This window comes from Gopherus evgoodei, unplaced genomic scaffold (genome assembly GCF_007399415.2).
Source record: "Gopherus evgoodei ecotype Sinaloan lineage unplaced genomic scaffold, rGopEvg1_v1.p scaffold_65_arrow_ctg1, whole genome shotgun sequence".
Taxonomy (NCBI): domain Eukaryota; kingdom Metazoa; phylum Chordata; order Testudines; family Testudinidae; genus Gopherus; species Gopherus evgoodei.
Window position 1 is genome coordinate 334,387 of NW_022060086.1, and position 14,619 is coordinate 349,005.

The 14,619-nt window shown below is 45.6% G+C and overlaps 1 pseudogene; it reads left to right on the top strand.

The window, feature by feature from the left end:
* The first annotated feature begins 12,971 nt into the window (after window positions 1-12,971).
* LOC115643626 lies at window positions 12,972-13,920 on the top strand (annotated as a pseudogene).
* Window positions 13,921-14,619: the final 699 nt, after the last annotated feature.

A 14,619-nucleotide genomic window follows, 5' to 3' on the forward strand; every position in this document is an offset into this window, starting at 1 on the left:
CCGCACAGTTCAGTTTTCAGCCTTGTCTTGCTTGTTTACCAGGGACCACACGCTGCCTGGAATGCAACATGGTTCATTGAGATCAACGATGTGCTGCAAGGAACCAAATCAGTGCAGCTTGTGACTTGTAGTCCCTGATTTGGACCTTTCGATAGCAACACGTCAGGAATAATAAATAATAATAAATAATAAATAATAATCTCGATAAACTGATTTACTCAAGGCCACACCATGAAGCAGTGGCAGAGCTGAGAATAGGAACCGGGAGTCCTGACTCCCCCTTTCCCAGCACCACTGCTCTAACCATTGCTCCTCTGCATTGTGTTAGATGCAGTGATGCTATTTGTTCGTTGTGATTCACGGAGTTGCCGTCCTTCTTAAACAGGAGGAATTTATTAAAGAAACAGCTAAGAACTACAGCCACACAATCAGGTTTCCACACAGCTCAGTCTTCAGCCTCATCTTGCTTGTTTATCAGGGGCCACACGCTGCCTGGAATGCTAAACAGTTCATTGAGACCAGTGATGTGCTGCAAGGGTCCAAACCAGTGCAGCATGATTCAAAGGCCCCAGTTAGGACCTTTCGATAGCAACAAACTAGGAATAATAAATAATTATCTCCATTTAATGCATTGAGAGGCTGTGCCCAAGGTCACCCAATGAATCTGTGGCAGATCTGGGACTCTTCACTCTGAGCTCACTAGTCTCTGCTGACGCTTTATCTCCAATTAAATGTCTTGGGCCAAATCCTCAGCTGCTGTAAGTGGGAGCAGCCACACAGAAATCAAGGGAGATCAGCTCACTAGAGAAACCAATGGAGAGAGAGCTCCATGCCTCTGTGCTGCTGCAGAGACCATATGAGCCAGGTCTGAGACAGACTAAGCAAGGGATTGGCAACTAGGGACTCGTGGGCTATATTCCCATCTCAGAACACTTCCTTTCCTGCTGCCTCAGTTTTCCCAGCTGTAAAAGGGGGATACCTTCTGGAAGCTAGGAGCTAGTGAGCAATAGTCTGTGAATCAGTATGATCATAGTAACTGATGAGAATTACTGATCTCTGATCCCTTATCTACAGCCCCGTGTGCCTGTAGAAAGTGTTTGTGCCTTCCCTCAGTCATCCATCTCCAGATTTGTTTGTCTATCTGCCCTGCCATCCTGGGCATTTACAGGATATCAGACCCTGTGCAGATCTGGGCCTTATCCCTAATTGTCTTACTAATCAACTATAATTTTCAAATACACACAAATACACAGAGCAATTAATGTCTCTTTGACTCAGCGGACAGGCTAAGATTTCTCATCTCCCTTTGGGAAAGTCCCATAATTACTGCTTACCCCTAAAGCTGGATAAATAGCAGAGAAGTGCAGTCATGGAAAGAGAGACACTGGCTAGGGTGTCTCTGTTCCCCAGCCTGTTTGCTTCCAGATGCTACTTCTCCCCTAGAGGGTGAGCGAACCCCCCTGGGATTGCACAGAGCTGTCTTATAAACAGTGCACACCCTTGTCAGTTCTCAGTGTGGGATGTCGCCGCAGATGCTGGTGTGAGAAAGGAGTGGGACCACAACTACATGAGAAGGATTCCAAGGGAAGAAACTTCTGTGTCAGAATCCACAGGTACCCATCTCTTGCTATTCCACAGACCCGGCACGACATGGGAGTGATGGGACAGAGACCCATCCTTGCTATTCCACAGACCCGGCACGACATGGGAGTGATGGGACAGAGACCCATCTCTTGCTATTCCACAGACCCGGCACGACATGGGAGTGATGGGATACAGAATAGGTCTGTGATCTTTTCCGCTCTGCACAGCCACTAAACATCCCAGGGCCCTTGCCAGAGGGGTTGAGTTTGCTCCAGGATCATGGGCAATATGTCCCTCTTTGTTCTGACTCCCTCACTGGCTGATGGCCTCTAGCCCCAAAGTGGCTGTGTTTCAGTGCCACAGTGCATACTTCATGATGAAAGGTGTTAGTAGATGTCCAATTCAAGACCAAATCTGGAGGGCGTGGCAAGTAGTTTGCTCGGGTTCTAATGGGACACAACTCCCCTTGGAGTGAGAAATGAGTAAAAACCTCAGGAGGCAGATGTGCGTTAATGCACAGACACTCTCACCTCCTCTTCCAGCAATGGCTGTTAACGGGGGCCTGGGTGGGGGGGAAGAGGGACTCTTGCCTCATGTTTATCTGCTATAAAGCATGGAGGTGCTAGAACTCCTCACTGGAACGATTATACAAAATTTTCAACATGGGCAAGACATATTTTCTCCTAGCTTCATTTGAGAAATTGGTTGAACGAGACACTCGGAGTGAGAAATTGCAGTCCAAACGGTAAATGTTTGGCAAATCTATAAGCAAATGAAAATGTGGTCTCTGAATTTGAAGTGTCAGATAGTCTTAACAAACAGTGGTGCCAGCAGCATCACCTACAAAGGTCAATCCATTTCTGCATTCCATTCAGATAAGCTCTTTGCTCCAACAGTGTCTGTGGCAAGGAGTTCCACAGGCCAAAGGTATGTTATGTAAATAATTTTCTTTTATCAGTGTTATATGTTCAGACTTTCTATGGAATTGAATGTTCCGTTGTTCAAGTGTCGTGAGAGCCAGTAAATATAAATGCCTGATCTACTTTCTTTATTTAGAGATCCATAGGGTTTAAGGTCAGAAGGGACCATCTCATCATCCAGACTGAACTCCTGTGTAGCACAGGCCATTAAATTTCACCCAGTTACCTCTGTATTGAGCTCAATAACTTGTGTTTGACTAAGGCCTGGTCTACACTAGGATTTTACATTATGGAATCATAGATCCACAGGGTGAGAAGGGACCACAAGGGTCATTTACTCTAACTCGCTGCCAAGATGCAGGGTTTGTTGTGTCTAAGTCACCCAGGACAGATGGCTGTTCAGCTTCCTTTGGAAAACCTCCAATGAAGGAGTTTCCACAACATCCTGAGGCATCGGTTCCATTGTCCTCCTGTTCTTACAGTTAGGAAGGTTTTCCTGAGATTTCATCTAAATCTGCTCTGCTGTAGTTTGAACCCATTGCCTCTTCTTCTGCCCTCAGTGGCAAAAGAGAACAACTTTTGTCCATCTTTTTTATGGCAGCCTTTCAAGTATCTGAAGACCACTGTCTTGCCGCCCCTTAATCTCCTCTTTTCCAAACTAAGCATACCTAGTTCCTTCAGACTTTGCTCATATGGATCATATTCCATCCCTTGAATCATCCTTGTCTCTCATCACTGAATCCTTTCCAGTTTCTCTAAACCCTTCCTATACATTGACCACCCAAATGGGACATAATACTCCCCTGCTGAGGCCTAACTAGTACTGAGTAGAGTGGTTCTATCACCTCTGGCAATTTTCATGTTATGTGTCTGATAATGCAACGGAAAATTGCATTTGCTTTTTCTGCAATAGCAAAAAAATTGACACCCCTGAGAGATGTAGCTATATCAACCTAACAATGGTGTTGACAGCGTGAGGTCTACCGAAGAATTCTTCATCAACCTAGCTATCACCTCTCAGGGAGGTGGGTTACCTACACTGACAGGGGAACCGCTGCCGTCAGGGTAAGTAGTGTCTACACTGAAGTGCTATGGTAGCAGCACTGTAGCGTTTTTAGTGTACACAAGTCCACAAGCAGATCTTCCAGAAAAGCATCCAGTGTGGATCTCCAGCCACGGAAAGTTGGAGAATCCACCACATCCCTTCACAGTTCATTCCAATCTTTAATCACCCTCAGTGCTAAACATTGGGCCCTTAGTTTCAACCGGAATTTGTCTGGTTTCAGCCTCCAGCCATTAGGCCTTGCTCTGCCTTTCTCTGGTAGATTACAGAGCCCATGAGTACCCTGGTTTTTCTCCCCATGAAAGTCTCTGCTTGATCATTTTTGCATAAGATAAGTAGATCTCTCTTTACGTCTCTCTCCCTAGCTGACAGTTTGTAATGTGGACAGCAGAACTGGGTGTAGTCGTTTTCCCCAATGCTGTGTGCAGAGGTAAAATCTTTCCACTGCTCAAACTCACCACTCCCCTGTTTATTCATCCAAGGATCACATCAGTCCTTTTGGCCACAGCCACACACTGGGACCCGATGATGAGTTGTTTGTCCACAATGACCCCCCTAAATACTTTTCAGGGTCTCTGTATTCCATCATACAGTGTCCTAGTGTGTGAGTCGGGCCAGTCTTACCTGTTCCAAGAGGATAACTTTGAATTTAGCTGTATTAAACGTTTTGTTTGTTTGTCTGGTCCTAGCTCACCATACACTCCAGATCAATTGGTGTGCCTGTGCTGGCCTCCTCATTGTAACCACTCTGGCAATCTTGGGTTGTCAGCAAATTTTATGTGCAGTGATTTTCTATTTGCTTCCAGATCCTTCATGAAAATATTGAATAGTATCAGACCTAGAGCTGATCCCCGCAGAACACCACTAGAAACAGCCCTATTCACTGGCAATGACTCATTGACAATGGCTTTCTAGCTCTATCAGTTAGCCAGATTTTTGTGCATTTGACATGTGCTCTGCTGATATTGTAGAGTGTTCATATTTTTCTCTGAATTTTTTCCTTTACTGATGGAAATGCCTTAGAGAAATCGAAATCTATTGCATCTGCATGGTTTCCTTGATCAACCAAATATGTACTCTCATTAACGGATGAAATTGAGTTTCTTTGACAAGACTTGTTTTCCACACACCCTTTTGTTGGCTGGCATTAATTATATTCCTGGCATTTTTTCTAACTAATCCCATACTATGTTTTACATTGTTTCCTAACTTCATCAAATCTGTTTTTAAACTTTCCCTTTTTAAACAGTTTATATTAAACAAAGAACTGTCCCTTTTCATTTTTTTTTTCCTTTGGTTTTCTGCTGCCTGATTGTGTACTTCTGGTTCCGATTTCAGAGTGTGGTTGATTGGTCAATTGGTAACTTTGGTATTTGTAACTCTAAGGTTCTACTTTAGATGCTGTTTAACATCCTGCTTGACAGCGAATGGACTGGAAAGTATTTCATCATCTCTTGTGATGATTGTTTCCAAGTGTGACAAAGTGAGGCTGTTCTTAATGTTCTCTCTGAATGCTGTGGGGGGGCCTCAGTTCCTGGCTACCCTCTGTCACCTGGCAACTAATGGCCAGGCCCTTCCCCCCTGGAAGGGGATGCTAAAGGTGTTGGAGACAAAGGTCAAGTGACCTCCTGTGACATTATTGATATAAACTGGGACCATATAGAACATGGTTTTCAACCAAGGTCCTGTAGTGGCACCAGATCCTATGTAAAGGGGGTCATATAAGGTGTCTAAGACCAGGTTATGGGTTGCTGGTTATGATTATGCCGTCTGTGTGTCTGTATCATTATGTAGTTGAAGTAATAAGTATTGGCTGTATACTGTCTGCATTTCAAATTGGTGCTGCAGTTCTGGGAAATACCCCAGACAAGTTGGTGTTAGCTCTGCTTAGCCTGCTTGATGGCCCATTAAGCACCATCAGCTACACAACAGACTCATTGAGAGGAGGAAGATACACCTTGTGACTCAGCAAAGTATGCAGGGACTTGCCCATGTGCCTCCAAACTCCATTTTGCTGTAATTTTCCACAGTAAGAACAAAGAAGTGTTCTTACACCTGGAAAAGCCTATATAAGGCTGATGCCTCATCTCCATCTTGTCTTCAGTCCTGCATCCTACCTCTGGAGGGACTTTGCTACAAGCTGAAGCTCTACACAAGGGACTGATGACCCATCCCAGCAGGGGATGTTCTCCAGAGACTTGATTTGAACCTGCAGTTTACTCCATCACTGCTACAAGCCTGAACTAAGAACTTTGCCATTACTGTATGTAATTGATTCCATTTAACCAATTCCAGCTCTCATCTCTATCTTTTTCCTTTTATGAATAAACCTTTAGATTTTAGATTCTAAAGGATTGGCAACAACATGATTTGTGGGTAAGAACTGATGTGTATATTGACCTGGGTCTGGGGCTTGGTCCTTTGGGATCGAGAGAACCTTTTGTCTTTTACTGAGGTGTTGGTTTCCATAACCATTCATCCCCAGGACGAGTGGCACTGGTAGTGATACTGGGAGACTGGACTGTCTAAGGAAATTGCTTGTGTGACTTGTGGTTAGCCAGTGGGGTGAAACCGAAGTCATTTTTGTCTGGCTGGTTTGGTTAGCCTTAGAGGTGTAAAAACCTCAGCCTTGGGCTGTGACTGCCCTGTTTGAGCAATTAATCCTGAATTGGCACTCTCAGTTAGGTCCCTCCAGAACCGCATCGTCACACCTCCTGGCCCGGGAAAGAGACAAAAAAGAGAGAGAAGCGGCTGGAAGGGTTTTCAGTCTGGAGCTGGCTGGGGATGAGGAGTGAGGGCAGACATGGGGGTCTGGCTCACTGCCCCCCAGAATGGACCCGGCCAAGGGGTCTGGTTCTCTGTACCTACAAGCTCTGTGTTAGAACGTGTTCCAGTTGTCTAATAAACCTCCATTTTACTGGCTGGCTGAGAGTCACGTCTGACTGCAAAGCAGGGGTGGAGGACCCAGTGGATACCCCAGGACCCTGCCTGGGTGGGCTCGCTGTGGGAAGCGCACGGACAGGCAGAGGATGCTGAATGCTCCAAGGAGAGACCCAGGAGGTAAAGACATGGGAACTTCTTGTCCCGAAAACAGTCTGTTCCAAGGGAGAGCAGGCTCCCCAAAGTCCTGCCTGGCTTTGTGGGGAGCAGTTCCAGAGCATCACCCAGGGACCCTGTGTCACCAAGTGAAGAACAAAAAAATTTCTTGAATACATTTACCTTTTCTGGAACATTAAAATGTTTCATGAATTAGCCTGTACCTTTCTAGGATTTCTTTTTTCTTAATATACTGAGCAACTTCCTTTATGTGATCCTTAGCCCTGTCAGAATGGATTTTTCCCTGATGTCTTTAATATCACTTTGCAATTTTCATAACTTCCCATTTGTATTGCTTTTCTCTTTCTCCGATTTGTTATATATTGCTTCCTCTCCACCGTAATTGCTGCCTTCACTTCACCACTCGACTGGGTTTTTAGCCAAAATTCTCCACTTCCTTGAGTGTAAGAACCATGGTTTGCTATCTCTCTAATAAACTCTTCTTAAAGAATTTTCCATTTTCCTTCTCAGTCTTCTGTCTAATTTTTTCCTCCCAATTAAATTTTCTAAAAATTTTCCTCAGCTTTGGTGAATTAGAAACTTTGAAGCCCTAAGTATCTATAGTTATTACTGGTTGAGAACTGTTCTCTGTTTGTCCATTTGAATGTAATCAGTTCTGTTCTTTTATTTTGTTCTCCTCTATCATATGCTGCCTCCTTTGTCTCTTCTCTAAACTAAACAGCTGCAGACTTTTCAGTCTCTCCGCCCTAGGATAGGATAGTCTCCACCATTCTCATAGCCTGCCTCAGAAATCCCCTTTCTATCTGATGTATCCTTTATAGTGAGTGGATGGCCAAAACTGAGCAGATATCCAGAGCAGGGTATTCTCAGTCTCATTCCTAAGGCATCCAAACACTGTCTTTGTTTTGGTCGCTGCTGTGAATAAGCAAGTGTTTCCTTGGAGCTGCTGTCAATAAGTCTCAGGTCATTCCCCAAAGTTATGTTCTAGATGCTGTTTTCTTCTGGCACATATCTTGACAAATCTTTGTTTTCCTCCTAATCTCAGATTTTAAGCAAGCAAGTGAATGAGGAACTCCCTACAGCATGAATTCTCTAGCCTGGTTTCATTGCATTAGGATATGTGTACACTGGAAGAGTTTTTTCACCAAAAATTTGGTCAGTGACCAAAAGCCTGTTGAGAAAATCATTGTTGCATGTTCACACTGTCTTTCAACTTTGGCATAGCACGTCCACGTGTGGGGCGGTCACAGCGACAGTGAGAGCAATGCATTGTGGGTAGCTGTAACGATGCTGCCTTTGGTGGGAAACTTCTGTGAGTGTCAATTTAGGACAAATTGCTTAAAGCAGGGCAGTTACAGCCCAAGGCTGGGGTTCCTTTGCACATCAAGGCAAACCGAACCAGCCAGACAGAGCAGACTTCGGTTTTACCCCACTGGTTAACCACAAGTCACATAAGTAATTGCCTTAGACACTCCAGTTTCCCAGTATCACCACCAGTGCAATTCGTTACGGAGACAAATGGTTATGAAAATCAACATCTCAATGAAAAGAAAAAAATGGTTACCCCAATCCCAAAGGACCAAGCCCCAGAACCAAATCAATATACAAGTAAGATCTTATTCACAAATCATGCTGTTGCCAATCCTTTAGAATCTAAAATTTAAAGGTTTATTCATAAAACGAAGAAAATAGAGATGAGAGCTAGAATTAGTTAAATGGAATCAATTACATACAGTAATGGCAAAGTTTTTGGTTCAGGCTTGTAGCAGTGATAGAATAAACTGCAGGTATAAATCCAGTCTCTGGAGTACATCCACAGCAGCGATCGGTCATTCAGTCCTTTGTTCAGAGCTTCACTAGGTAGCAAAGTCCCTCCAGAGGTGAGAAGCAGGATTGAAGACCAGATGGAGTAGATTTATCAGCCTTTTATAGTCTCTTGCCATGTGGCCTCTGGTTTCTTTGTCCCAAAGACAGACTATCCAGAATACAGCATAGAAAAACCTTAGAGTTCTGTCTGAGGCCAAATTGTCTGTGTTGTCACCCAGAAGAATAGCACAAATTTGAAATATAGTATAGAGCCAATACTTATAACTTTAAATGCAAAAATGATCCACACATACAGACAGCATTATCATAATCAGCAGATCACAACCTTGTCTTAGAAACCTTATTTGACCCCCTTTATACAACATGTGGTGCCACTACAGGACCTTGGTTGCAACAATGATGTATATGGACCCAGTTTGTGTCAAAACATCACAATAGCTATCCCACAGTTCAGTTCTCCACCTTGTACTGATAGGTGTTGTGGGAAGGCAGAGCAAATTGCAGTGCATCATGGCTCCAGGCTTAATATCCCACAATGCATTGCTTTCTGTCCCAGCATTCCATGTTTTTCCATCTCTATTTTGCTGCATTTTTAATGTCTCTTGTTTTTTGCTCAGCTCGCCATCTTTGTCTGCAGGACTGGATCCTGCTCTGCTCTCCGGTGCTCTTCTAGCAGTCTGTAGCACATCACAAATGTTAGTGAAATCAACAGGAGTCACAGTTGCCTGATGTGCTGTCTGACATGGATAGCAGCAGCGTTAGATAGTTTTTGGAATTCACAGAAGAGCTGAATGTGGTGAAATGTTGATTTTCGGCTGGGGAAACTAGCACTCAGTGGTGGGATCACATTGTTATGCAGGTCTGGGATGATGAGCAGTGGCTTCAGAACTTTAGGATGTAGAAAGCCACCTTCCTGGAACTGTGTACTGAGCTGAATCCAGCCTTATGTTGCAAGGAAAGCCAAATGAGAGTTGATCTCTGGGTGGAGAAGTGTGTAATGATTGCAGTATGGAACCTGGCAACTCCAGGCTGCTACAATTCAGTCGTAAATCAGTTTGGTGTCAGGAAGTCAACCATTGGGGCTGTTAAGGCAAGCTTGCATGGCCATTAATCACATCCTACTATGAAGTCCTGTGACTTTTGATAACATGCATGAAAATTGTGGATGGCTTTGCAGAATTGGGTTTCCCTAACTGCAGAGGGGAGAAAGATGGCATGCACATTCCAATTTTGGCACCACATCACCTTTCAATGGAGTACATGAATTGGAAGGGGTACTTCTCCATGGTGTTGTGGATGCTCATGGATCACCACAATCATTTCAGTGATATCAATGCAGGGTGGTCCAGAAAAGTGCATGATGCACAAATCTTCAGGAACACCAGCATTTCTAGAAAGCTGGAAGTGGCCGCTTTCTTTCCAGATCAGAAGATCCCTGTAGGGTATGTCAAAATACCCATAGTGATCCTAGGAGCCTGAGATACCTGTTAATGTCATGGATCATGAAGCCATACATGGGAACCCTGGACAGCAGTAAGGATCATTTCAACAATAGTCTGAGTAGGGACAGAATGACCATGGAATGTGTATTTGGCAGATTAAGAGCACATTAGTGATGCCTTTATGGCAGGTTAGATCTCAATGTGGATAATGTTCCTATGGTCATAGCCACATGTTGCACATTCCATAATATTTGTGAAGTAGAGTGGACTATTGAGGCAGAATGCTTGGCTGCTGATTTTGAGCAGCCAGATACCAAGGCTATTAGAGGGGAATGCTGGGGGGCAATTCGGGAGGCTTTGAGGCAGCATTTGGAAGATGAGAAGCAGTAATGTTTGTTGCTATGCTTGGGATTGCAATGCATAAAGAAGTTTTGGTTGGTAGGATGCAGTTGTGATTGTTCTGGCCCAGGATTCAATGTATATTCACACACAGAGAGACACATATACATTCCTGCGGAGGGGGGCGGGGGGACACGTACCAGGGGAAGACTGACCTCTAGAGCTGAGTGTAAGTCCAGCTGTTGTTTTAAAAGCTGTCTGCGGGGATGGAGCGTAGGGGGAAGTGTGAAATCCCAGAAATCGGACATGGATGTGCGGGTAAAGTCTAGGGGCATGGGAGGGCATGAGAAAGAGCTCCAAATGTTCTGAAGAGGAAAAGAGACATACATCTCCTCAGTTTGGAAGTTTTTGAGGGACTGCAGCATGTTGGTTTTCTGCTCCAAAACTTTTATGAGCCTCAGTGTTTCATCCTTAGTGTATGCCTCATTCTTTCCTGCTTGTTGTTTTCCCTCCACAGAACTCTGTTTTGTCTTCTCTGCATCACAGAACTGCAGCACCTCCCTTCAAGAACATATCTGGTGAAGCACAAGTTACAATAAATAGAAGTATTCTTTTTAAGTACATGTAAAGCATTGAAACGCTACATTAAAATGCACCACTGGTAATGCACCAGTCACTTTCTGATTGTCCCTTGACAAGCCAATAACATTGCAAGGATGGTGAGTGTTCCCAGGGCTGGAGGACATTGTGCGTGGTGGAAAAGCAATGTGAAAGGGGTTGCAGGACACTTCTAAAGGGACAAGTATCAGAGGGGTAGCCGTGTTAGTCTGGATCTGTAAAAGCAGCAAAGAATCCTGTGGCACCTTATAGACTAACAGACGTTTTGGAGCATGAGCTTTCGTGGGTGAATACCCACTTCGTCGGATGTATCATTTCGTGGGTATTCATGAAAGTCTGTTAGTCTATAAGGTGCCACAGGACTCTTTGCTGCCTCTAAGGGGACAACATTCTAAAGTTTCCCACCCATTTCCACATGCAGGGGTCACTGTGGCAGATATCTCTCTCCTGAGGGTAAGCAAAGAAGCAAGGGTGCAGCTACTCCATGCTTGCGGCTTCTGCCCCAGTCCCTATGCTCCTCGTCTGTGTGCCGCGTTGATCCTTGTCCAAGTAATTGCAGAATGGGGTGGGAAAGTGTCCTTCAATGGGAGAAGGAACAAAGCAGCTCTGCCGAGGACCCTCTGGCAGAGGACTGTGGAATCCTGTGAAATCTCTGTGTGCATCAGCACGCTGTTCCACTGTCCTGCCTAGCTGTATTGGGAAATGCTCAACACACAGAAACCCAGCCAGCCTTGTACATCTCTCTGCCTTCAACCCACCTCCACACTTCACAAAGCAAAACCACTTACCAGGGGTCTCCTCTCCTGCTTCTGGCTCAATGGATTGTGACTGCCAAGACTGGCTGGATGCCTCCAGAGTGGGGAACAGCTCCTCACTCGACACAGCACTGAGCGACCCCTGCACGGGCTCCACATCTTCTAATGCCTCCAGTTCTTCATCGATGGCTTTCTCCTCTGGTTTAAGTCCAATTTGAATCGGCTTCAGCCCTGCCGATATCCATGGGGCTCTTGGCTGTGGAGGTGACGTTGCTCCCAAGAATGGCGTCCAACTCCGTCAGAAATGGGAGGTCTGGGGGATAGCACTGGATTGATCATTTGTCTCCCTTGCCTTCTGGTACATTTCCCTCTGCTCCTTCACCTTTCCTCTGAAATGCAGTGTGTCTTGATCATAGCTCTTTTCCCACAAACTACATGAAATCTGCATATAGGCATCGAAATTCCTACAGCTGGAGAGCAGATGGGACTGTACAGCCTCCTCTTCCCATATACTGAGCAAATCCCGCAGCTCTGCAGTGGCCCAAGCGGGAAAGCATCTGCTGTGCGGAGCTGCCAAGCCACCTAGGAAGAGGTGATGTGAGCTCTCCATGCCTTGGAAATGAGAAGCGGGATTTCTAAATACCTGGGCCTTTAAAGGGGGAGGAGTGGGAGGTGTTTATCTCGATGCAGGACAGAGGAGTTGAAACTGCTTACCAGAGTCGCCAGGATGGGTATTGTCAGACTCCTGCAGGAGGCCAATTACAGAGGTAAAATCAAGCACAAGTGTCTACACTGGCACTTCAGTAACAAAACTTTTGTCTAAAAAGCCTTACAACTCTCGATAAGATGGTGTTATTACTTCACTGAAACTGAGAAGTTCCATCATCAAAAGTGGCTTTGGAGTCTGTACACCACCACTATTTCTTCTCCAAAAGCTCTTTTTTGGTGAAAAACTTGGCGTTGTAGACAAGGCCTAAGGAACAATGAATAACCAGAATCCACACTTGTGTTTCCTGCTGGTGCCTATTAAAGTTTCCCAGACAACAATGGGTAGGAGTTACCGACACATTGAGCACTGTAATACATGGAATTGGCACTAGTAGGATAATGTGTTCATAATTCATTTCCCTGAATAATGAAAATGTCATTTTTCAGTGTGTGAAGAGTGACCAATCTGCTTCACCCATAAGAACAGCCTACAGTTGTGTGTGCATGTAGTGTCTCACATTAACATTTTCTCTCCATCCAGGCATTTGTACTGCGACCATCACCCTAGAGCATGGGAAAATAGAGGAGGTCGGGGGACGTATGGTACATGCAGGAGATGCTGTTCTACCTCAGAGTTGGACACCTTCTCCCCTACTCCATGTCAGATTCTAATACAACTGACTTCACCAACCCCTCCACCTTCATCCTCCTGGGCATTCCTGGCCTGGAGGTGGCCCATGTCTGGATCTCCATTCCCTTCTGCACCATGTATGTCATAGCCATCTTGGGGAACTTCACCATCCTGTTCGTTGTGAAGAGGGAGACGAGCCTCCATAGGGCCATGTACTATTTCCTCTGCATGCTGGCCAGTCACCGATCTGGGCCTGTCTACATCCATGCTGCCCAAAATGCTGAGCATCTTCTGGTTCAATTCCAAAGAGATCAGTTTCAGTGCCTGCCTCACCCAGATGTACTTCATTCACTGCTTCTCGGTGATAGAGTCTGGGATCTTGGTGGCCATGGCTCTAGATCGCTATGTGGCCATCTGCCACCCCCTCAGATATTCCACCATCCTGACAAAGCCCGTTGTGGCCAAGATTGGCACGACTATGGTGCTACGTGGTGGCATGCTTACACTTCCCTATCCTTTCCTGGCAAGGCAATGGCCATATTGCAGAACCAACATCATCCCCCAGCCGTACTGCGCGCACATAGCCGTGGTGAAGCTGGCTTGTGACGACATCCGCATTAGTAGTTACTATGGGATCTTTGTGTTATTTTCTGTGACAGGTCTGGATTTGAATTTCATTGCCATGTCCTATACTCAGATCCTCAGGGCCATCTACAGCCTCCCCACAAAGAATGCCCGGATCAAGACTTTTCGGACCTGCAGCTCCCATCTGTTTGCCACCTTAACCTGTTATATCCCAGGTCTCTTCATCTCCCTCATGAACCGGTTTGGCCAGAATGTGCCCCTGCATTTCCATGTTCTCATTTCCAATATGTACCTCATGATGCCCCCCATGCTAAACCCCATTATCTACGGGGTGAGGACCAAACAGATCCGGGACAGGCTGCTCCAGCTCTTTACTCATACAGGGGCCTAATGGTTTCTCCTTGGGCTCTGACTCCGAGATTGAACTACGTGCAGAGCTGGCTGGTTATATGGTGCTGGATCCTCTTTTCTGAATCACTAACTGGACAGTCAAAGTGACATTTCACTCTTTCCTGGCCTTACTGTGCTGTGTCACCATGACAAACTGAGGAATCAGGCTGTGTACAGCTTATTAATTCATAGGGTTTCCACCTTTCTAATTGCTGGTAACTGGACCCCTGAGGCCCCATGTCCTGCCTTGCTTATACGCCCATGGCCCTGACCCCACCTCACCTCTTTCCACAGTGCCCCTCCCCCGTCCCACCACTTCCACCAAGGCTCCACCTCTGTAGCTCGTTCCTCTCCTCCCCTCCTTAGCCGCATCCACTCCTGGTTCATCTCCACTTCCCTCCCAACTGGGCTCCCTCAACTCCAGGCCTGGGACAGAAACTGCTTCAGCCTGATAAGGAGCCTTCATTGAAAAGCCAGGAAGCTGTATAAAAGCAGCTGAAGTTGGGAGCAGGGCTATGTGGGAGATGGGCAAGATTGTGCATCCTACAGCTTGTGGGCCCTAAAGCTCAGCTACAGAATCCTGAGGGAAAAGACCATTTTGTGGCTTATTTCAGCTTGAGTGTGATATGCGATGAGTTCAGCTTCTGCATTGTGGCAGGGAGTTTCTTTATAAAGAAAGGCAGGGTTATTAAAATAACAA